Here is a 24,599-nt window from a genome sequence, read left to right as displayed (position 1 = left end):
CACTTTAAGAAATACAGGAGAACACTGCTAAACAAGTAGAAGACATTAAAGAGGAAACACAAAAATCCCTTAAAGAATTGCAGGAAAACACAACCAAACAGGTGATGGAATTGAATAAAACCATCCAAGACCTAAAAAGGGAAGTAGACACAATAAAGAAAACCCAAAGTGAGGCAACGCTGGAGATAGAAACCCTAGGAAAGAAATCTGGAACCATAGATGCCAGCATCAGCAACACAATACAAGAGATGGAAGAGAGAATCTCAGGAGCAGAAGATTCCATAGAGAACATCGGCATAACAATCAAAGAAAATGGGAAATGCAAAAAGATCCTAACTCAACACATCCAGGAAACCCAGGACACTATGAGAAGACCAAACCTACAGATAATAGGAGTGGATGAGAATGAAGATTTTCAACTCAAAGGAACAGCAAACATCTTCAACAAAATTATTGAAGAAAACTTCCCAAATCTAAAGAAAGAGATGCCCATGAACATACAAGAAGCCTACAGAATTCCAAATAGACTGGACCAGAAAAGAAATTCCTCCCGACACATAATAATTAGAACAACAAATGCACTAAATAAAGATAGAATACTAAAAGCAGTAAGGGAAAAAGGTCAAGTAGCATATAAATGCAAGCCTATCAGAATTACACCAGATTTTTCACCAGAGACTATGAAAGCCAGAAGAGCCTGGAAAGATGTTATACAGACACTAAGAGAGCACAAATTCCAGCCCAGGCTACTATACCCAGCCAAAATCTCAATTACCATAGATGGAGAAACCAAAGTATTCCACGAGAAAAACAATTTCACCCATTATCTCTCCATGAATCCAGCCCTTCAAAGGATAATAACAGAAAAAAACCAATACAAGGGCGGGAACCACGCCCTAGAAAAAACAAGAAGGTAATCCCTCAACAAACCTAAAAGAAGACAGCCACAAGAACAGAATGCCAACTTTAACAACAAAAATAACAGGAAATAACAATTACTTTTCCTTAATATCTCTTAATATCAATGGACTCAACTCCCCAATAAAAAGACATAGACTAACAAACTGGCTACACAAACAAGACCCAACATTTTGCTGCTCACAGGAAACTCATCTCAGAGAAAAAGATAGACACTACCTCAGAATGAAAGGCTGGAAAACAAATTTCCAAGCAAATGGTATGAAGAAACAAGCTGGAGTAGCCATTCTAATATCTGATAAGATTGACTTCCAACCCAAACTCATCAAAAAAAACAAGGAGGGGCACTTCATACTCATCAAAGGTAAAATCCTCGAAGAGGAACTCTCAATTCTGAATATCTATGCTCCAAATACAAGGGCAGAAACATTCATTAAAGAAACTTCAGTAAAGCTCAAAGCATACATTGCACCTCACACAATAATAGTGGGAGACTTCAACACACCACTTTCACCAATGGACAGATCATGGAAACAGAAACTAAACAGGGACACAGTGAAACTAACAGAAGTTATGAATGAAATGGATCTGGCAGATATCGTGAGAACTTTCTATCCTAAAACAAAAGGATATACCTTCTTCTCAGAACCTCATGATACCTTCTCCAAAATTGACCACATAATTGGTCACAAAACAGGCCTCAACAGATACAAAAATATTGAAATTGTCCCATGCATCCTATCAGATCACCATGGACTAAGGCTGATCTTCAATAACAAAATGAATAATAGAAAGCCAACATTCACGTGGAAACTGAACAACACTCTTCTCAATGATAACTTGGTCAAGGAAGGAATAAAGAAATAAATTAAGGACTTTTTAGAGTTCAATGAAAATGAAGCCACACCATACCTAAATTTATGGGATGCAATGAAAGCATTTCTAAGAGGAAAACTCATAGCTCTGAGTGCCTCCTAAAAGAAACTAGAGAGAGCACACATTAGCAGCTTGACAACACACCTAAAAGCACTAGAACAAAAGGAAGCAAATTCACCCAAGAGGAGTAGACAGCAGGAAATAATCAAACTCAGGGGTGAAATCAACCAAGTGGAAACAAGAACTATTCAAAGAATCAACCAATCAAGGAGCTGGTTCTTTGAGAAAAATCAACAAGTTAGATAAACCCTTAGCCAGACACACTAGAGGGCACAGAGAAAGCATTCTAATTAACAAAATCAGAAATGAAAAAGGAGACATAACAACAGATCCTGAAGAACACCATCAGATCCTTCTACAAAAGGCTATACTCAACAAAACTGGAGAACTTGGATGAAATGGAGAAGTTTCTAGACAGATACCAGGTACTAAAGTTGAATCAAGATCAGGTTAATGATCTAAATAGCCCTATATCCCCCAAAGAAATAGAAGCAGTCATTACTAGTTTCCCAACCAAAAAAAGCCCAGGACCAGATGGGTTTAGTGCAGAGTTCTATCAGACCTTCAAAGAAGACCTAATTCCAGTTCTTCACAAACTATTCCACAAAATAGAAACAGAAGGTACTCTACCCAACTCATTCTATTAAGCCACAATTACTCTGATACCTAAACCACAAAAAGACCCAACAAAGATAGAGAACTTCAGACCAATTTCCCTTATGAATATCGATGCAAAAATTCTTAATAAAGTTCTTGCTAACCGAATCCAAGAACACATCAAAACAATCATCCATCCTGAACAAGTAGGTTTCATCACAGGGATGCAAGGATGGTTCAATATATGGAAATCCATCAATGTAATCCAGTATATAAACAAACTCAAAGTGAAAAACCACATGATCATCTCGTTAGATACAGAAAAAGTATTTGACAAGATCCAACACCCATTCATGATAAAAGTCTTGGAAAGATCAGGAATTCAAGGCCCATACCTAAACATGATAAAAGCAATCAAAGTAAATGGTGAGAAGCTTGAAGCAATCCCTCTAAAATCAGGGACTAGACAAGGCTGTCCACTTTCTCCATACCTATTCAACATTGTACTTGAAGTCCTAGCCAGAGCAATTCGACAACAAAAGGAGATCAAAGAGATACAAATTGGAAAAGATGAAGTCAAAACATCTCTTTTTGCAGATGATATGATAGTATATATAAGTGACCCTAAAAATTCCACCAGAGAACTCCTAAGCCTGATAAACAGCTTCGGTGAAGTAGCTGAATATAAAATTAACTCAAACAAATCAATGGCCTTTCTCTACACAAAGAATAAAAGGCTGAGAAAGAAATTAGGGAAACAACACCCTTCTCAATAGTCACAAATAATATAAAATATCTTGGCATGACTCTAACTAAGGAAGTGATAGATCTGTATAATAAAAACTTCAAGTCTTTGAAGAAAGAAATTATAGAAGATCTCAGAAGATGGAAAGATCTCCCATGCTCATGGATTGGCTGGATCAACATTGTAAAAATGGCTATCTTGCCAAAAGCAATCTACAGATTCAATGCAATCCCCATCAAAATTCCAACTCAATTCTTCAACGAATTAGAAAGTACAATCTACAAATTCATCTGGAATAACAAAAAACCTAGGATAGCAAAATCTCTTCTCAAGGATAAAAGAACCTCTGGTGGAATCACCATGCCGGACCTAAAGCTGTACTACAGAGCAATTGTGATAAAAACTGCATGGTACTGGTATAGTGACAGACAAGTAGACCAATGGAATAGAATTGAAGACCCAGAAATGAAGCCACACACCTATGGTCACTTGATCTTTGACAAGGGAGCTAAAACCATCCAGTGGAAGAAGGACAGCATTTTCAACAAATGGTGCTGGCACAACTGGTTGTTATCATGTAGAAGAATGTGAATTGATCCATTCCTATCTCCTTGTACTAAGGTCAAATCTAAGTGGATCAAGAAACTCCACATAAAACCAGAGACACTGAAACTTATAGAGGAGAATGTGGGGTAAAGCCTTGAAGATATGGGCACAGGGCAAAAATTCTTGAATAGAACAGCAATGGCTTCTGCTGTAAGATTGAGAATTGATAAGTGGGACCTCATGAAACTGCAAAGCTTCTCCAAGGCAAAAGACACCATCAATAAGACAAAAAAAAAAACACCAACAGATTGAGAAAGGATCTTTACCTATCCTAAATCAGATAAGGGACTAATATCCAATATATATAAAGAACTCAAGAAGGTGGACTCCAGAAAATCAAATAACCCCATTAAAAAATGGGGCTCAGAACTGAACAAAGAATTCTCACCTGAGGAATACCGAATGGCAGAGGAGCACCTGAAAAAATGTTCAACATCCTTAATCATCAGGGAAATGCAAATCAAAACAACCCTGAGATTCCACCTCACACCAGTCAGAATGGCTAAGATCAAAAATTCAGGTGACAGCAGATGCTGACGAGGATGTGGAGAAAGAGGAATACTCCTCCATTGTTGGTGGGAATGCAAGCTTGTACAACCACTCTGGAAATCAGTCTGGCGGTTCCTCTGAAAATTGGACATAGTACTACCAGAGGATCCAGCAATACCCCTCCTGTGCATATATCCAGAAGATGTCCCATCCGGTAAGAAGGACACATGCTCCACTATGTTCATAGCAGCCTTATTTATAATAGCCAGAAGTTGGAAAGAACCCAGATGCCCCTCAACAGAGGAATGGATACAGAAAATATGGTACATTTACACAATGGAGTACTATTCAGCTATTAAACAGAATGAATTTATGAAATTCCTAATCAAATGGATGGACCTGGAGGGCATCATCTTGAGTGAGGTAACACAATCACAAAGGAACTCACACAATATGTATTCACTGATAAGTGGATATTAGCCCAAAACTTAGGATACCCAAGATATAAGATACAATTTGTTAAACGCATGAAACTCAAGAAGAATGAAGACCAATATGTGGACACTGTGCCCCTTCTTAGAATTGGGAACAAAACACCCATGGAAGGAGTTACAGAGACAAAGTTTGGAGCTGTGATGAAAGGTTGGACCATCTAGAGACTGCCATATCCAGGGATCCATCCCATAATCAGCTTCTAAATGCTGACACCATTGCATACACTAGCAAGATTTTGCTGAAAGGACCCAAATATAGCTGTCTCTTGTGAGATGATGCCGGGGCCTAGCAAACACAGGAGTGGGTGCTCACAGTCAGCTATTGGATGTATCACAGGGCTCCCAATGGAGAAGCTATAGAAAGTACCCAAGGAGCTAAAGGGATCTGCAACCCTACAGGGGGAACAACAGAATGAACTAACCAGTACCCCGGAGCTCTTGTCTCTAGCTGCATTTGTATGGAAAGATGGCCTAGTCGGCCATCACTGGAAAGAGAGGCCCATTGGACTTCAAACTTTATATGCCCCAATACAGGGTAATGCCAGGGCCAAAAGAATGGGAATGGGTTGTTAGGGAAGTGGGGGTGGGTATGGGGGACTTTTGGGATAGCATTGGAAATGTAATTGAGGAAAATACGTAATAAAAAAAATTCTTTTCTGAAAAAAAAAAACATACTCTAAAAAAATGTAAGATGCAAAATCATTTAAAGAAAATAATAGATTATAATCTAGAGTGCATACAATGTGATGGAGAGGGGAAAATCAGTTGTTATCCAAATCTGGATCTATAAACAATCCATAAAAGAAAATATCTATAAGCAGAGAGAACAGTAACAGCATTGTAGAAGACAGACAAACAGTATGTGTGAAGTAGATGTTGGGAAATAAGATCATAAGATTTTTAAAAAATTTTTACAAATCATCCTAGGAAATGGACATGACCCATACAATAAAAAAGGTAAAAACTGTAAAAAAGACATTAAAAGTCCAAGAAAACACCAAACTAAAAGCCATAATAAATGAATAGCACCTACTGAGGACCTACATGAGTCTTTCTGTCTTGGTGTCTGTGAGCTCAACTGTGTCTTGCTTAGTAGATTCAGAAGGCCATTTTGTTCTGGTGACCTCCATTTCCTCTGGTCCAACAAGCCCTCTTCCTCCTGTTCCGCAGGATTCCTGAGCTCCTAGGGTAGTGACCTGATGGTGATTTCCTATTTAGTCTCTCTCTCTCTCTCTCTCTCTCTCTCTCTCTCTCTCTCTCTCTCTCTCTCTCTCTCTCTCTCTCTCTCTCTCTCTCTATCTCTCTCTCTCCATCCATCCATCCCTAACTCCAAAATGTCTGGTGGTAGGTCTCTGTATCTGTTCCCATGATGTTACTAGATAAAGCCTATCTAATTATGACTAGATAAGACACTAATCTATGAGTACAGGCAAATATCATTAGGGTTTTTTATTGATTTTATTGATACTTTCTTAGACCATTAGTGTTTGATCTTATCTGGGGTCACTGGGCTATCTAGTCTCTAATTCTTGGACACCTAGGCAATGTCAAGAATGGGCTCCTGAATTTCTGAGGAACTACTCTATTGGTTTCTATAAAAGTTGTATGATTTTGTACTCCCTTGAGCAGTATATGGTTGATCTTAGGACTCTTTACCTCCTCTTGGGATGGCATGTCCAATGTCAGTGTAATAGTTTTTCCTTCATTGTATTATAATTTATTTTTTCATGTTTCATTGTTGTCTCTTAGAGACCTATTCTTTTCTAATCACATACAGAAGAGGAATGGATCCAAAGAGAGGGGATGTTGGAGAGAAACTGAAAGAAGGACTTGGAGGGAAACTAATTTTGTTGTGTTATATGAAAAGATAATTTACATTTAATAAAAAGGGAAAATAGCATTTTATCCCCCAAAATGACATTAGAGTATGGAAAAGCCTCCCATATTATGAGTAAATAATTTAAAAGATAAAAACAATTATCGTTACAAAAGCAATCTACAGATCCTTACTATTCTCAATCAAAATTCCAAAGACTTTCTTTGTAGGAAGATAAAAAGAATTACACATTTTACATGGGTTTATAAAAGACTTAATATAGACAAAGCCACCCTGATTTTACAAAAATGTTATGTGAACAATGATACAAGATTGTAAGTTTTTGTAAAATTATACTATAAAAACATCTCTGTGCTGTTACAAAACCAGATATGTTAGGTAGCAAACATGGAATAGAGGGCCAAGAATTTAACACACATAGTTTCCTTTATTTGATTTATGTCAAAAGTATTAAAAATATACCTTGGAGATATGACAATCCCCCTAGCTAATTGTAATAAAAGAAATGAACATCCACATGTAGAAAAATATAAGTAGACTTGTATTCATGTCTTATACAAAAATCAAATCAAAATGAGATAAATCTTTATACATTTAGATAATTGTAGTTCTCATGTGTTATTAAGGAAAGTTCTTTTCTATAATGGAGATTATATAAAACCATAACATCTCAAATGCACAGTGGAGCCATGTTCCAACTCACATATCTACAACACACCTACTGTATCCAATGATCAGGAATAGCTGTGTAAAGGGGGTGGGGAATAATGAAAGAGAGGAATAGGATGTTTGCTACAAGACTATTTCTCCTAAGAATATTGGGAGCTATAAACATGAAGTCTCACCAACACTGCTCCTTAAATTATAATTAGCAACATGTAAAACAAGGGAGGCTATTTATTCAACAGAGAGCATAATGGAAAAATTAGTCTGGAAATGACACAATTATTTTTATGAGAAAAAACTTAAATTATATATTTTAAAATACCAAGGAAATTTATCCCCCAAAACATAAAGTGACTTATGCAAGGATTGAATCTAAAAAGTTTTAGAGAAAAATATCTTAGCCAATTTTATACATTTGTTCTTCTACATAATCTTTTCCTATAATGTAACCTTGGAGCTGTTTGAAAGTTTTTCCAAGATCTTTTTATGTATAGGTCTTTCTTATCTTTAAATGTTAATATTTTTCATGCCTTATTATATTTTGAGATGTGAGCCATGGGAGTGGAATTCACAAGTAGAGAAGGGATGAATATTTCTCAACCTCAGGACAAAAAGACTATGGATTTCTTTGGCTTTCAGCCTCACAACAATGTCAATTATTGTCTAATAATGTCAACATCAACCCCAATCAACTATCATCTCATGAGCCAACATATTTCTACTATGCCCTTTTCATGACTATATCATGAATGCAATATGTTACCTTTCTGGTGGACATCATAGACAAGCCTGTGAACTCTTCTCTTTTCTGCATGAACAATACCATTGGTTAGTTTACATTAAACTCAAAGCTGATAGCACTATTGCAAATACTCTTCTCTAACATATGTTTTCAGCATAAGACACATTACAGCTTTCTTACAAATAGTAAATAGTGAACCAGTTTTGACCTAATGAGTAATTTTCAAACTAAAATTTCCAAAAAAGTACAAAAATAGAAATAAACACAATGTCAAATAAATTATAAAGGTAGAAAATATACTTGCATATAGTATGATATCAACTGGAAATTTGCATTCATACATTGCTCAAAATTTCAATTCATTCTAAATGTATCCACACATAACCAGAAAATCTACTTTTGTTGTTGTTGTGGCAATATTAGTATGTGACAAAATAATGAGAATGGACGAACTAAGAAAAAGATGTTGTTCAACACTTTAGTGAGAACATTTACAAAGATCCAGCTCAGTAAAATTCAATGATAAAGAATTTTATTTTAAAAATAATTATAACAAATAAAATACCACATAAGTATAATATAGGGAAATAAAAATTAATGTTGTATTGCTAGTAGAATTGATATTAATATCAAATAATATAATTCAGAAACAAATTTCAGTTTCCAAAAGAGAAGTTTACTATTTTATATTAAACTAATAAGGAAACAAAATAGAAAAAAAAGAAAAGAAGATGTAATGGAGAAGAGATTGAAAGAAAAAGGAGAAGCAAGAGAGAATGTAGACTAGAGAAAGTAGAAAATAATATTAAAGCAAATAGAAACAAAAATTTTATCAAATATCTAAATATGAAATATATGAATCTAGAATTATCCTCATGGCATTTAAAATACAATTAAGTAAAAGAGAAGTAAGCCCAAGCTTATGTCTAATAAAAGTTACTTAAATGATAACCATGGCAGCAGCATTAGAAATTTTTGTTTCTATTTGCTTTAATATTATTTTTCTTCTTTCTCTATTCTACATTTTCTCTTGCTTCTCCTTTTTCATTCTTATTAAGCCAAATATAAGAGAAGAGAATTTACATTATTCAGAAAAACAGTGCAGTGAGATAATGTTGAGTTTGTTTTCATATAATGCAGTCTGATTTTATATATCCTTAAACCCAACAGATTTTTTGAGTAAAATAACCATCTTTTAATAGTTTCATTAGGAATTCACCTGAAAACCAAGCCAAAGAAACAAATTTTTTTATAAACAACCCAAGCAAAAACCACATAAAGTATAACAACAAAGTCCTCTCTACAACAAATACATGTCCATTTCTGTAGATCACATGTGAACCTTCTATTATTAATCATATTTGTTAATCATATTCCAATTCAAAATTGACAACAAAATGTTGTCTGTTTTTAAAAATGTTAATGTTATACTAAGTTAAAATTGTAAGATGTCCACCTACAAAACAAGTAGTATTTTATTGACTTAGTTATTTAAGAGAAATTTGTTTATTTGATATTTTATAGCCCTGAAATGGTCTACTGCATTTTCCTAACAAGGGATGTTTTACTCACATTGCTACAATAGTATTGTAAATGAGATTTATAATGAAATGGGATTCTCATGCATGGGCCTCTTATTGTTCCAGTTCTCACTAGTACAGGGACCATTTTCTCATAGGTCCCAGACAAAATGATTCTTTATGCATTTAGACACAAGAGATACTTTCCAGGAAGGTAGTTTTTCTAGTTTTAGAACATAAAGCTTTCCCTTAGCTAAAGTTTAGCTAACACAATCAGATGTATTTTATAAAGTCATGCTTGTATTTTTCAAGGGAGAAATAATTCAACAAAATTTTAACTCATTATAGATGTTCTGTATAATCAAATTACCCTCATTGAAGCAATCTTAATAATTTAATACTAATTCAAAATGATGTTTTTATATAGGTGAATACTAATGTCATATCAGTAGTCATATTACCTATTGTGTTACTGAGTCACAGTTTCTTTACTTTGTCATAGAAATGGCTACAGAAAAAGAAAGAGTTGGATCTCTCATACCATAAAACTACACCCACACCTTATTTAACATACACGTTAACACCTGCATTGGCAACAATTTATGAAGTAAAATATTTTCATAGCAAAGAAACATTTGTACAAGTCTTAATTCTAAATATTATTTTATTTGAAGACATTTGTTTGGGTGTCAAACACTACTTAAATTAAAATGTTTATTTCTATCATGAAAAAATGAATGTTTGTTTTGCTCCTATATAAATGCACAAATGTTCTTGCAAATGTTACATGGGACTGCTGCTACTAACTCCTTCTTATGCTTTCCTCACCAGGAATTTTCTCTCCAATGGCTTTCTATTTGAAGAAAATTGCAATATGTTTATCAAAAAAAATTGTATCTGTTGTTTTTGAAGTATATAATAATTACACTTTAGTCTTTCTTTTCATAAAGTATTTTACATACAATAATTTATTCACTAGAAAATAAAATTATTAAAAAATGGAAGTTGAAGAATGGAAATTTTATGTAGAAGATGGACTTGTAGGTGGAGATAGATAATTGCATGTCTCAGTGAGAGCACAGTTTTGGTTTTCTGATTATATACTTGACCAGACTATTATGAAATTGTGCAACTTTATTATCACTTTTAAAATTATTGGAATGTCTTTTCTTAATGTGATAGCTACAGGAAATCTTGACTATAACTTCTGAGACTGGAGCATGGATATATAAGGAGCAACAACAGCAACAAAATCCAAAATATTTTAACAGTTTGTAAACAACACATAATGGATACACTTTTTTAAAAAAAGAAAACAGCTTATTTTAAACCCATAAACCAAGTCAGCAGGCAAAAATGGCATTCTAAAAGATAGTCATGGAATTACATAGTGGCACCAAGTACCTGAGGGCCATCTTCTTGGGCATAGTCTACTCTTATCCTTGGCAATGATCATTATTGAAACCTGCTTTTTATGTATGCCTTACTAAACTATTTTCAATGCCTTCAAAATGAGGGTGAAAACTCCAGCAATAGTATTCTACCAAGACCTTAGAAACAATAAAAATAAAGATGATATATTCTATTTAATTGATAAATTGTACTAAGAATAGCAGCACTGGAAACCTTGACCATTTCCTTAAAACTTGTGAATATAAGTCTCTTTTATTTGAGTGTGTTTGAATGTTTAAAAGCAATTAAACTGGCAACTGCATCGTGGAAGTCTGCTGATGTCTAGGACAAACAGGTGAGTTCTCCAACGATAAAGTCCTAGCCTGCTGGTTCTGTGGGAAGTCCCACAGCACTGAGGTTTGCCCTGTCCACTCTATGCTCTGTCTCCTGGTCCACATCTCTACCTGCAATCACAGAGACCTAAAAACATTAGGGATACTATACCTCTGGAAGTCTCCTGTCACCAGGGATAACCATCTACACTTGCAGTTCCAGAAAGTTCCTGGTACCAGGATCACCAGTTCTACATGCAGCCCCAGAAGCATGGGATTTCAAGGACTATCAGGCCTGAAACACTATGGAAAAACATAGTGGATAAAGACCAGTGTAAGAACACAATTGCAAAAATAAAGGACACTATGACATTACCAGAACCCAGCTATCCTACTAGGAAATCCTAACACACATGAATCACAAAACAAAACAAAACAAAACAAAACAAAACAAAACAAAACAAAACAACACAACAAGCAAACAAACAAAAAAAACCTTAAATCTAATCTTTAAAGATTATTTCCTTCAAAGAGGACATGAATAAATCCCTTAAAGAAATGTAGAAAAATACAATCAAACAGGCAGAGATCATAAAAGTGGAAACAAATAAATATAAAGATAAATATAAAGCCAGAAGCTGGAAAGAACCCAGATGTCCCTCAACAGAGGAATGGATACAGAAATTATGGTACATTTATACAATGGAGTACTACTCAGCTATTAAAAAGAATGAATTTATGAAATTCCTAGCCAAATGGATGGACCTGGAGGGCATCATCTTGAGTGAAGTAACACAATCACAAAAGAACTCACACAATATGTATTCACTGATAAGTGGATATTAGCCCAAAACTTAGGATACCCAAGATATAAGATACAATTTGCTAAAGGCATGAAACTCAAGAAGAATGAAGACCAAAGTGTGGACACTGTGCACCTTCTTAGAATTGGGAACAAAACACCCAGGGAAGGAGTTACAGAGACAAAGTTCATAGCTGTGATGAAAGGATGGACCATTTAGAGACTGCCGTATCCAGGGATCCATCCCATAATCAGCTTCTAAACGCTGACACCATTGCATACACTAGCAAGATTTTGCTGAAAGGACCCAAATATAGCTGTCTCTTGTGAGACTATGCAGGGGCCTAGCAAACACAGGAGTGGATGCTCACAGTCAGCTATTGGATGTATCACAGGGCTCCCAATGGAGAAGCTAGAGAAAGTACCCAAGGAGCTAAAGGGATCTGCAACCCTATTGTTGGAACAACATGATGTACTAACCAGAACCCCGGAGCTCTTGTCTCTAGCTGCATATGTATCGAAAGATGGCCTAGTCGGCCATCACTGGAAAGAGAGGCCCATTGGACTTGCAAACTTTATATGCCCCAATACAGGGGAATGCCAGGGCCAAAAGAATGGGAATGGGTGGGTAGGGAAGTGGGGGGCGGTATGGGGGACTTTTGGGATAGCATTGGAAATGTAATTGAAGAAAATATGTAATAAAAATATTAAAAATTAAAAAAAAAAGAAATGCGGAAAATACAACCAAACTGGTGGAAGAAATGACTCAAACTATTCAATACCTGAAAACAAAATTAGAAGAAATAAATGAAACAATACAGGAGCAATCATGAAGATGGAAGACCTAGGAAAATGAACAGGAACTCTAGATACAAGCATCAACATCAGAATACAAGAGATAGAAAAGAAAATCTCAGGCATAGAAGATATGATCAAAGAAATTAATGAATCATCCAAATAAAATGATAAAGCTAAAAAGTTTATAGCACAAATCATTCAGGAAATTCGAGACATTTTTATAAGACCAAACGTAAGAGCAATAGTAGTAGAAGGAGAAGAATCCCAACTCAAATGCCCAGAAATTATCTTTCAAAAGAAATCATAAAAGATTTCCTAACATAAAGAATGTGATGCCTATAAACATATGAGAAGCTTACACAAAACAAAATAGAGTGGTTCAAAAAAGAAAATCCTCTCACAACATAATAATCAAGACATTACATATACAGAACCAAGAAATAATATTAAAATTCACAAGGAACAAATGCAAATTGCACAAAGGCAGACCAAACTTCTCAAAGGAGACAATAAAGCCAGAAAGGTCTGGGCATGTCATACAGTCTTTAAAAGGTCACAGATGCCAGCCCAGACTAATATACCCAGCAAAATCTTCAATCAGCAGAAACCATGTCAAAATCAAATTTAAATAATACCTTTTCACTGATCCAGCCCTACGTAGATTATAAAAAGGAAAACTACAATACAAGCAGGGTAAATACAAGCAAAAAAAAAAAAAAAGTAATTCCATGCCAGCAAAACAAAAAGAAAAGAAACACACACACACACACACACACACTTCCACCATCAAAATCAAAATAACAGGAATTAGTACTCCTTGTTTATTAATAGCTCTCAATATCCATGGTCACAATTCCTCAATTAAAAAGTCACAAGCTAACAGAGGGGATTCATGAAAAATATCCATTATTCTGCTGCATACAAAAAATACAGATCAGCAACAAAACTAGACATTACTTCACAGTAAGAGGCTAGAAAATGATTTTTCAAGCAAATGTATCCAAGAAAGGAGCTGGTGTAGCCATTCTAATATCTATTAAAACAGAATTCCAACCAAAAATAATAAAAATGGTGGGGAAGGACATCATAGATTCCTTACTGGAAAAATACAACAAGATGACATTTCAATCCTGAAAATTGTGCACTAAATGCATGGACACCCACATTCATGAGAGAAACATTCATATATCTTAAATCACACACTGAGCCCATACATTAATATTTATAGTCTTCAACAACTCTCACTCACCATTGACAGGTCTTTGAGTCAGAAACTGAACAGAGAAATAATGAAACTAACCAAATGTAATGATCAAATGGACCTAGTAGATATCAACAGAACATTCTATGCAAACACAAAAGAATATATATTCCTCTCAGAATATCACAAAACCTTCTCAAATGTTGACAGTATATTTGGCCACAAAGCAAGCCTGAACAGATACAAAAAATAAATTAAAATAACACCATTTACCCTATCAGACAACCATGAATTAAAGATAGACTTCAACAACAACAGAATCAAGAGAAAGCCTACAAACTCATGGAAGTTGAACAATTTTCTATTCATTGATCAGGTCATAGAAGAAATATAGAAAGAAATTGGAGAATTTCTAGAATTCAATGAAACTGAAGGCACAACACAGTCAAACTTATGGACATAATGAAAGAATAATTAAGAAATAAGTTCTTGGAGCAAAGTGTGTTCATAAAGAAAGTGGAGAGTACTTATAATAACAATTTAAAAGTACACCTGAAAAGGTCTAGAATAAAAAGAAGCAAACACACCCAAGAGTAGTAGATGGCAGGAAACTGTCAAACTCAGGGCTGAATCAGTCAATTAGGAACAAAGAGACAATACAAACAATACAAAGAATTAATGAAACCAAGAGCTGGTTCTTGAGAAAAATCAAGATAAACACTTAGTCAAGTTAATTAAAAGACATAGAGACAGTACCCAAACTAATCAAATATGAAATAGAAAGGAGTTATACCAATGACCATTGAGAAAATTACAGTATATATTTAGGTCTTATTTCAAAAGCCTATACGTCACAAAATTGAAAAAGCATATATAATATATAAAGTATCTGTATAGTCCTATAACCTCTGTAGAAATTGAAGCAGTCAATAAAAACCACCCAACCAAAAAAAAAAAAAAAAAAAAAAAAAAAAAAAAAAAACAACAACAACAACAAAAAAAACCCAAAAAACAAAAAACATAAAACCATGGACTATACCGTTTTAGCACAGAATTCGACCAAAGATTCAAAGAAAGAATACCAATGCTTCTTAAACTGTTTCAACAAACAAACAAACAAAAACAAAATAGAATTAGAGGGAACATTGTCAAATTCATTATATGAGGCCACAGTCACTCTGATACCTAAACCAAACAAAGACTTAAGGAAGGATGAGAATTACAATCCAGTTTTCATTATGAATATTGATGCAAAATTGCTTAATAAAATATTTGGAAACCAAATCCAAGAACACATCAAAAATACCATCTAACATGATCAAGCAGACTTTATCCCATAGAAGAATGGGTGGCTCAATATATGGCAATTTATCATAAAATCAGTCTGAAAAAAGTCACACAATTGTCTCATTAGACATTAAAAATTCCTTTGACAAGATACAATACCCCTTCATGTTAAAAGTATTGGTGAAATCAGAGTTACAATGCGCCGGGCGTGGTGGTGCACGCCTTTAATCCCAGCACTCGGGAGGCAGAGGCAGGTGGATTTCTGAGTTCGAGGCCAGTCTGGTCTACAAAGTGAGTTCCAGGACAGCCAGGGCTACACAGAGAAACCCTGTCTCGAAAGACAAAAACAAACAAACAAACAAACAAACAAAACAGAGTTACAATGCACATACTAAAACACAATAAAGACAATATAAAGCAAGCCAATATCCAGTATAAAATTAAATAGACAAAAACTTAAATCAATTCCACTAAAATCAGGGCAAGGATGGCTACTCTTTCCATATCTCTTCAATATAGTACTTGAAGTTCTAGTTAGAGCAATAAGACAGTTAAAGGAGATAAGGAGATACCAATTCAAAAGGAAGAAGCCAAAGTATCATTATTCACAGGTGATATTATAGTATATATAAATGATCCCAAAATACTACATGGGAACTCCTACATCTGAAAATCAACTTCAACAAATTGGTTGGCTACAAAATTAATTCTAATAACTCAGTAGTCCTCCTCCATACTGGGTTAATAAACAAAGAACACCCTTCAAAACAGCTACAAATACTTTAAAATATCTTGATGTCACTCTAACCAACCAAGGGAAAGACTTATATGACAAGAAATATCTCTTCAAATATCTCTGAAGAAAGAAATTGAAGAAGCTATCAGAAGATGTTCTATGCTCATAGATCAGTAAGATTTCCATAGAAAATGGCCCTGTTAGTAATAGCAATTCACAGATTCAATGCAGTTCCCATAAATATTCCAGCACAATTCTTTACAGACCTACACAGAATAATACTCAGCTTTATATGGAAATAGAAAAATAAATCAACGTAGTTAAAACAATCCTTAACAATCAAAGAACTTCTTGAGGTATCACCATTCTTTTTTTTTTTTTTTTTTTTTACATATTTTCCTCAATTACATTTCCAATGCTATCCCAAAAGTCCCCCATACCGCCCCCCACTTCCCTACTCTCCCATTCCCATTCTTTTGGCCCTGGCATTCCCCTATATTGGGGCATATAAAGTTTGCAAGGCCAATGGGCCTCTCTTTCCAGTGATGGCCGACTAGGCCATCTTTCGATACATATGCAGCTAGAGACAAGAGCTCCGGGGTACTGGTTAGTTCATCATGTTGTTCCAACTATAGGGTTGCAGATCCCTTTAGCTCCTTGGGTACTTTCTCTAGCTTCTCCATTGGGAGCCCTGTGATACATCCAATAGCTGACTGTGAGCATCCACTCCTGTGTTTGCTAGGCCCCTGCATAGTCTCACAAGAGACAGCTATATTTGGGTCCTTTCAGCAAAATCTTGCTAGTGTATGCAATGGTGTCAGCGTTTAGAAGCTGATTATGGGATGGATCCCTGGATACGGCAGTCTCTAAATGGTCCATCCTTTCATCACAGCTCCAAACTTTGTCTCTGTAACTCCTTCCCTGGGTGTTTTGTTCCCAATTCTAAGAAGGGGCAAGGTGTCCACATTTTGGTCTTCATTCTTCTTGAGTTTCATGCGTTTAGCAAATTGTATCTTATATCTTGGGTATCCTAAGTTTTGGGCTAATATCCATTTATCAGTGAATACATATTGTGTGAGTTCCTTTGTGATTGTGTTACCTCACTCAAGATGATGCCCTCCAGGTCCATCCATTTGGCTAGGAATTTCATAAATTCATTCTTTTTAATAGCTGAGTAGTACTCCATTGTGTAAATGTACCATAATTTCTGTATCCATTCCTCTGTTGAGGGACATCTGGGTTCTTTCCAGCTTCTGGCTATTATAAATACGGCTGCTATGAACATAGTGGAGCATGTGTCCTTTTTACCGGTTGGGACATCTTCTGGATATATGCCCAGGAGAGGTATTGCTGGATCCTCTGGTAGTACTATGTCCAATTTTCTGAGGAACCGCCAGACTGATTTCCAGAGTGGTTGTACAAGCTTGCAATCCCACCAACAATGGAGGAGTGTTCCTCTTTCTCCACATCCTCACCAGCATCTGCTGTCACCTGAATTTTTGATCTTAGCCATTCTGACTGGTGTGAGGTGGAATCTCAGGGTTGTTTTGATTTGCATTTCCCTGATGATTAAGGATGTTGAACATTTTTTCAGGTGCTTCTCTGCCATTCGGTATTCCTCAGGTGAGAATTCTTTGTTCAGTTCTGAGCCCCATTTTTTAATGGGGTTATTTGACTTTATGGAGTCCACCTTCTTGAGTTCTTTATATATATTGGATATTAGTCCCTTATCTGATTTAGGATAGGTGAAGATCCTTTCCCAATCTGTTGGTGGTTTTTTTGTCTTATTGATGGTGTCTTTAGCCTTGCAGAAGCTTTGTAGTTTCATGAGGTCCCACTTGTCAATTCTCAATCTTACAGCACAAGCCATTACTGTTCTATTCAGGAATTTTTCCCCTGTGCCCATATCTTCAAGGCTTTTCCCCACTTTCTCCTCTATAAGTTTCAGTGTCTCTGGTTTTATGTGAAGTTCCTTGATCCACTTAGACTTGACCTTAGTACAAGGAGATAGGAATGGATCGATTCGCATTCTTCTACATGTTAACAACCAGTTGTGCCAGCACCATTTGTTGAAAATGCTGTCTTTCTTCCACTGGATGTTTTTAGCTCCCTTGTCGAAGATCAAGTGACCATAGGTGTGTGGGTTCATTTCTGGGTCTTCAATTCTATTCCATTGGTCTATTTGTCTGTCACTATACCAGTACCATGCAGTTTTTATCACAATTGCTCTGTAGTAGAGCTTTAGGTCCGGCATGGTGATTCCACCAGAGGTTCTTTTATCCTTGAGAAGAGTTTTTGCTATCCTAGGTTTTTTGTTATTCCAGATGAATTTGCAGATTGCACTTTCTAATTCGTTGAAGAATTGATTTGGAATTTTGATGGGGATTGCATTGAATCTGTAGATTGCTTTTGGCAAGATAGCCATTTTTACAATGTTGATCCTGCCAATCCATGAGCATGGGAGATCTTTCCATCTTCTGAGATATTCTATAATTTCTTTCTTCAGAGACTTGAAGTTTTTATTATACAGATCTTTCACTTCCTTAGTTAGAGTCATGCCAAGATATTTTATATTATTTGTGACTATTGAGAACGGGGTTGTTTCCCTAATTTCTTTCTCAGCCTGTTTATTCTTTGTGTAGAGAAAGGCCATTGATTTGTTTGAGTTAATTTTATATCCAGCTACTTCACCGAATCTGTTTATCAGGTTTAGGAGTTCTCTGGTGGAATTTTTAGGGTCACTTATATATACTATCATATCATCTGCAAAAAGTGATATTTTGACTTCATCTTTTCCAATTTGTATCCCTTTGATCTCCTTTTGTTGTCGAATTGCTCTGGCTAGGACTTCAAGTACAATGTTGAATAGGTATGGAGAAAGTGGACAGCCTTGTCTAGTCCCTGATTTTAGAGGGATTGCTTCAAGCTTCTCACCATTTACTTTGATGTTGGCTACTGGTTTGCTGTAGATTGCTTTTATCATGTTTAGGTATGGGCCTTGAATTCCTGATCTTTCCAAGACTTTTATCATGAATGGGTGTTGGATCTTGTCAAATGCTTTTTCCGCATCTAAGGAGATGACCATGTGGTTTTTGTCTTTGAGTTTGTTTATATACTGGATTACGTTGATGGATTTCCGTATATTGAACCATCCCTGCATCCCTGGGATGAAACCTACTTTGTCAGGATGGATGATTGTTTTGATGTGTTCTTGGATTCGGTTAGCAAGAACTTTATTGAGGATTTTTGCATCAATATTCATAAGGGATATTGGTCTGAAGTTTTCTATCTTTGTTGGGTCTTTTTGTGGTTTAGGTATCAGAGTAATTGTGGCTTCATAGAATGAGTTGGGTAGAGTACCTTCTGTTTCTATTTTGTGGAATAGTTTGTGAAGAACTGGGATTAGATCTTCTTTGAAGGTCTGATAGAACTCTGCACTAAACCCATCTGGTCCTGGGCTTTTTTTAGTTGGGAGACTATTAATGACTGCTTCTATTTCATTGGGGGATATAGGGCTGTTTAGATCACTAACCTGATCTTGATTCAACTTTGGTACCTGGTATCTGTCTAGGAACTTCTCCATTTCATCCAGGTTCTCCAGTTTTGTTGAGTATAGCCTTTGGTAGAAGGATCTGATGGTGTTTTGGATGTCTTCAGGATCTGTTGTTATGTCTCCTTTTTCATTTCTGATTTTGTTAATTAGGATGCTTTCCCTGTGCCCTCTAGTGAGTCTGGCTAAGGGTTTATCTATCTTGTTGATTTTCTCAAAGAACCAGCTCCTTGATTGGTTGATTCTTTGAATAGTTTTTCTTGTTTCCACTTGGTTGATTTCGCCCCTGAGTTTGATTATTTCCTTCAGTCTACTCCTCTTGGGTGAATTTGCTTCCTTTTGTTCTAGTGCTTTTAGGTTTGTTTTCAAGCTGCTAATGTGTGCTCTCTCTAGTTTCCTTTTGGAGGCACTCAGAGCTATGAGTTTTCCTCTTAAAAATGCTTTCATTGCGTCCCATAAGTTTGGGTATGTTGTGGCTTCATTTTCATTGAACTCTAAAAAGTCCTTAATTTCTTTCTTTATTCCTTCCTTGACCAAGGTATCATTGAGAAGAGTGTTGTTCAGTTTCCACGTGAAGGTTGGCTTTCTATTATTTATTTTGTTATTGAAGATCAGCCTTAGTCCATGGTGATCTGATAGGATGCATGGGACAATTTCAATATTTTTATATCTGTTGAGGCCTGTTTTGTGACCAATTATGTGGTCAATTTTGGAGAAGGTACCATGAGGTGCTGAGAAGAAGGTATATCCTTTTGTTTTAGGATAGAATGTTCTGTAGATATCTGCCAGATCCATTTGATTCATAATTTCTCTTAGTTTCACTGTGTCCCTGTTTAGTTTCTGTTTCCATGATCTGTCCATTGGTGAAAGTGGTGTGTTGAAGTCTCCCACTATTATTGTATGAGGTGCAATGTGTGCTTTGAGCTTTACTAAAGTTTCTTTAATGAATGTGGCTGCCTTTGTATTTGGAGCATAGATATTCAGGATTGATAGTTCCTCTTGGAGGATTTTACCTTTGATGAGTATGAAGTGTCCCTCCCTGTCTTTTTTAATGACTTTGGGTTGGAAGTCAATCTTATCAGATATTAGAATGGCTACTCCAGCTTGTTTCTTCATGCCATTTGCTTGGAAAATTGTTTTCCAGCCTTTCATTCTGAGGTAGTGTCTATCCTTTTCTCTGAGATGAGTTTCCTGCAAGCAGCAAAATGTTGGGTCTTGTTTGTGTAGCCAGTTTGTTAGTCTATGTCTTTTTATCGGGGAGTTGAGTCCATTGATATTAAGAGATATTAAGGAAAAGTAATTGTTGTTTCCTGTTATTTTTGATGTTAAAGTTGGCATTTTGTTCTTGTGGCTGTCTTCTTTTAGGTTTGTCGAGGGATTACCTTCTTGTTGTTTCTAGGGCGTGGTTCCTGTCCTTGTATTGGTTTTTTCTGTTATTATCCTTTGAAGGGCTGGATTCGTGGAGAGATAATGTGTGAATTTGGTTTTGTCGTGGAATACTTTGGTTTCTCCATCTATGTTAATTGAGAGTTTGGCTGGGTATAGTAGCCTGGGCTGGAATTTGTGTTCTTTTAGTGTCTGTATAACATCTGTCCAGGATCTTCTGGCTTTCATAGTCTCTGGTGAAAAGTCTGGTGTAATTCTGATAGGCTTGCCTTTATATGTTACTTGGCCTTTTTCTCTTACTGCTTTTAGTATTCTATCTTTATTTAGAGCATTTGTTGCTCTGATTATTATGTGTCGGGAGGTATTTCTTTTCTGGTCCAGTCTATTTGGAGTTCTGTAGGCTTCTTGTATGTTCATGGGCATCTCTTTCTTTAGAATTGGAAAGTTTTCTTCTATAATTTTGTTGAAGATGTTTGCTGGTCCTTTGAGTTGAAAATCTTCATTCTCATCCACTCCTATTATCCGTAGGTTTGGTCTTCTCATTATGTCCTGTATTTCCTGGATGTTTTGAGTTAGGATCTTTTTGCATTTTACATTTTCCTTGATTGTTGTGCCGATGTTCTCTATGGAATCTTCTGCACCTGAGATTCTCTCTTCCATCTCTTGTATTCTGTTGCTGATGCTCGTATCTATGGTTCCAGATTTCTTTCCTAGGGTTTCTATCTCCAGTGTTGCCTCATTTTGGGTTTTCTTTATTGTGTCTACTTCCCTTTTTAGGTCTAGTATGGTTTTGTTCATTTCCATCATCTGTTTGGATGTGTTTTCCTGTTTTTCTGTAAGGACTTCTACCTGTTTGATTATGTTATCCTGTTTTTCTTTAAGGATTTGTAACTCTTTAGCATTGTTCTCCTGCAATTCTTTAAGGGATTTTTGTGCTTCCTCTTTATTGTCTTCTGCCTTTTTAGCAGTGTTCTCCTGCATTTCTTTAAGTGTGTTATTAAAGTCCTTCTTGAAGTCCTCTATCATCATCAGGAGATATGCTTTTAAATCCGTGTCTAGCTTTTCCAGTGTGTTGGGGTGCCCTGGACTGGGCGAAGTGGGGGTGCTGGGTTCTGATGATGGTGAGTGGTCTTGGTTTCTGTTAGTAAGATTATTACGTTTACCTTTCGCCATCTGGTAATCTCTGGGGTTAGTTGTTATCGTTGTCACTATTTAAAGATTGGAGCAGAAGCTGTGTTCCACTCACCTGCAGTCTCTAAATCCTGTGGCGGGGGTTGTGGGTAGCTGATGGTACCCCGGTGCTGGTCCAGCCGGAAGAGGCCTGTGGTCCTACTCAGGCCGTTTTTCTGCTTCCCTAACTAATGCAGTCTCTGGTCCAGCGTGCAATTGGATTGGAGCAGAAGCTGTGTTCCACTCTCCAGAAGTCTTAAGATCCTGTGGTGGGTGTTGTGGGTAGCTGGTGAGTGTCAGCCGACCCTTCGCCCCAGCTGCCCAGGTGCTTTTCTGACCGGAAGAGGGTTGTGGCCCTATGTAGGCCGGATTTCTCTCTCCCCAACCAGAGCAGTCTCAGGTCCGGCGTGATTGGACTGGAGCAGAAGCTGTGTTCCACTCACCAGCAGTCCCAAAATCCTGCGGCGGGGGTCGTGGGTAGCTGGCGGGTGTCAGGCAACCCTGCGCTCCCGCTGCCCCAGTGCTGATCCGGCCGGATGAGGCCTGTGGTCCTACTCAGGCCGGTTTTCTGCTTCCCTAACTAATGCAGTCTCAGGTCCTGCGCAATTGGATTGGAGCAGAAGCTGTGTTCCACTCACCAGCAGTCCCAAAATCCTGTGGCGGGGGTCGTGGGTAGCTGGCGGGTGTCAGGCAACCCTGCGCTCCCGCTACCCAGGCGCTGATCCAGCCGGATGAGGCCTGTGGTCCTACTCAGGCCGGTTTCTGCTTCCCTAACTAATGCAGTCTCAGGTCCCGCGCCGATCCTTTCCCAATCTGTTGGTGGTTTTTTTTTGTCTTATTGATGGTGTCTTTTGCCTTGCAGAAACTTTGCAGTTTCATGAAGAACTTCTTGAGGTATCACCATTCTTGATTTCAAGATGTACTACAAGAACAAGTGTAATAAAATCTACATGGTGTTGGTATAGAAAAAGATTGGTTGAACAATGGAATAAAATTGAAGACCCTGAATAGAACCCACACATAACCTGACACTTTATTTTTGACAAAGAAGCCAAAACCATACAATGGAAAAGGAAGTGGATCTTCAACAAATGGTGCTTGTGTAACTCAGTGTCTGCATGTAGAAGAATACTGCCCAAAACTCAAAACCATATCAATCAAAGACCTCAATATCATGCCAATACAACAAATCTAATAGAAAAGAAAGTCGAAAATATCCTGGAACCCACTGATATAGGAGACAATTTCCTAAACAGAACACCCATAGCTAAGGCACTAAGATCAACAATTAATAAATGGAACTTCATAAAACTGAAAAACTTCTATTAAAAAAAACAGACACCATCAATAGGAAAAAACAGAAGCCTACAGAATGGGAACCCTACATGACAGAAATTTCACAACAGAGGAATCCTTAATGGATGAGAAACACTAAGAAATGTTCAATGTCCCTAGTCATCAGCCAATTACAAATCAAGAAAATGCTCAGTTTCAACCTTATACCGATCAGAATGTCTAAGAATAAAATTTTTAAAGGATAGCACTTGCTGGCAACATGTAGGACAGGAGGAACACTCCTCTTTATTTCTTGGAGTTCAAATTTGTATAAACACTCTGGAAATCAATTTGGTGATTTCAAAGAAAGGTCAGATAGTTATACCTCATGACCCAGATATGCTACTGCTAAATGTATATACCCAAAAGACTCTAGCATACCAAAAGAACACTTGCTCAACTATGTTCAGAGAAGCTTTATTTATAATAGCCAACAACTGGTAACAACCCAGATGTCTTTCAGCTAAATGGATAACAAAAATGTGGTTCATTTATACAATGCAATACTACTCTGCTATTAAAAATAGGGACATTATGAATTTTCAGGTAAATGGATAGAATCAGAATATATCATCCTGAGTGAGTAACACCAAGCACCAAAGGACATGAATGTATGTACTCACTTATAAGTGGATATTAGCCATAAAGAACAAGATATACCACCCTATGATCCACAGATGCAAAAAGAAAGAAAGAAAGAAAGAAAAGAAAAGAAAAAAAAAAGAAAAGAAAAGAAAAGAAAAGAAAAGAAAAGAAAAGAAAAGAAAAGAAAAGAAAAGATTTTTAAAAAGCCAAATAACAAGCAAGTCCCAATGAAGGATGCTTGAATCTTTCTCAAAAGGGGAAATAAAAGAGACATCGAAGGTAAATGAAGGAAGGGTGGGAAAGCAGAATGGGATTGGAGGATCAGTTATAGAAAGAGCAGAAAGAGAGAGTGGGAATGGGTTGGCTGAAGGTTTATCTATAGGAATATCCAGAGACCTGGGACTGAAGCAGGCCTCAGGGAGTCTATATGGTTGAATCTTACTGAATGAGACTCCTAGCCGGGGGGATATGTGAC

This window comes from Mus caroli, unplaced genomic scaffold (assembly GCF_978045245.1).
Source record: "Mus caroli unplaced genomic scaffold, Mus_caroli_1 scaffold_6, whole genome shotgun sequence".
Lineage (NCBI taxonomy): Eukaryota > Metazoa > Chordata > Mammalia > Rodentia > Muridae > Mus > Mus caroli.
Note: the sequence above shows the minus strand (reverse complement) of the source record.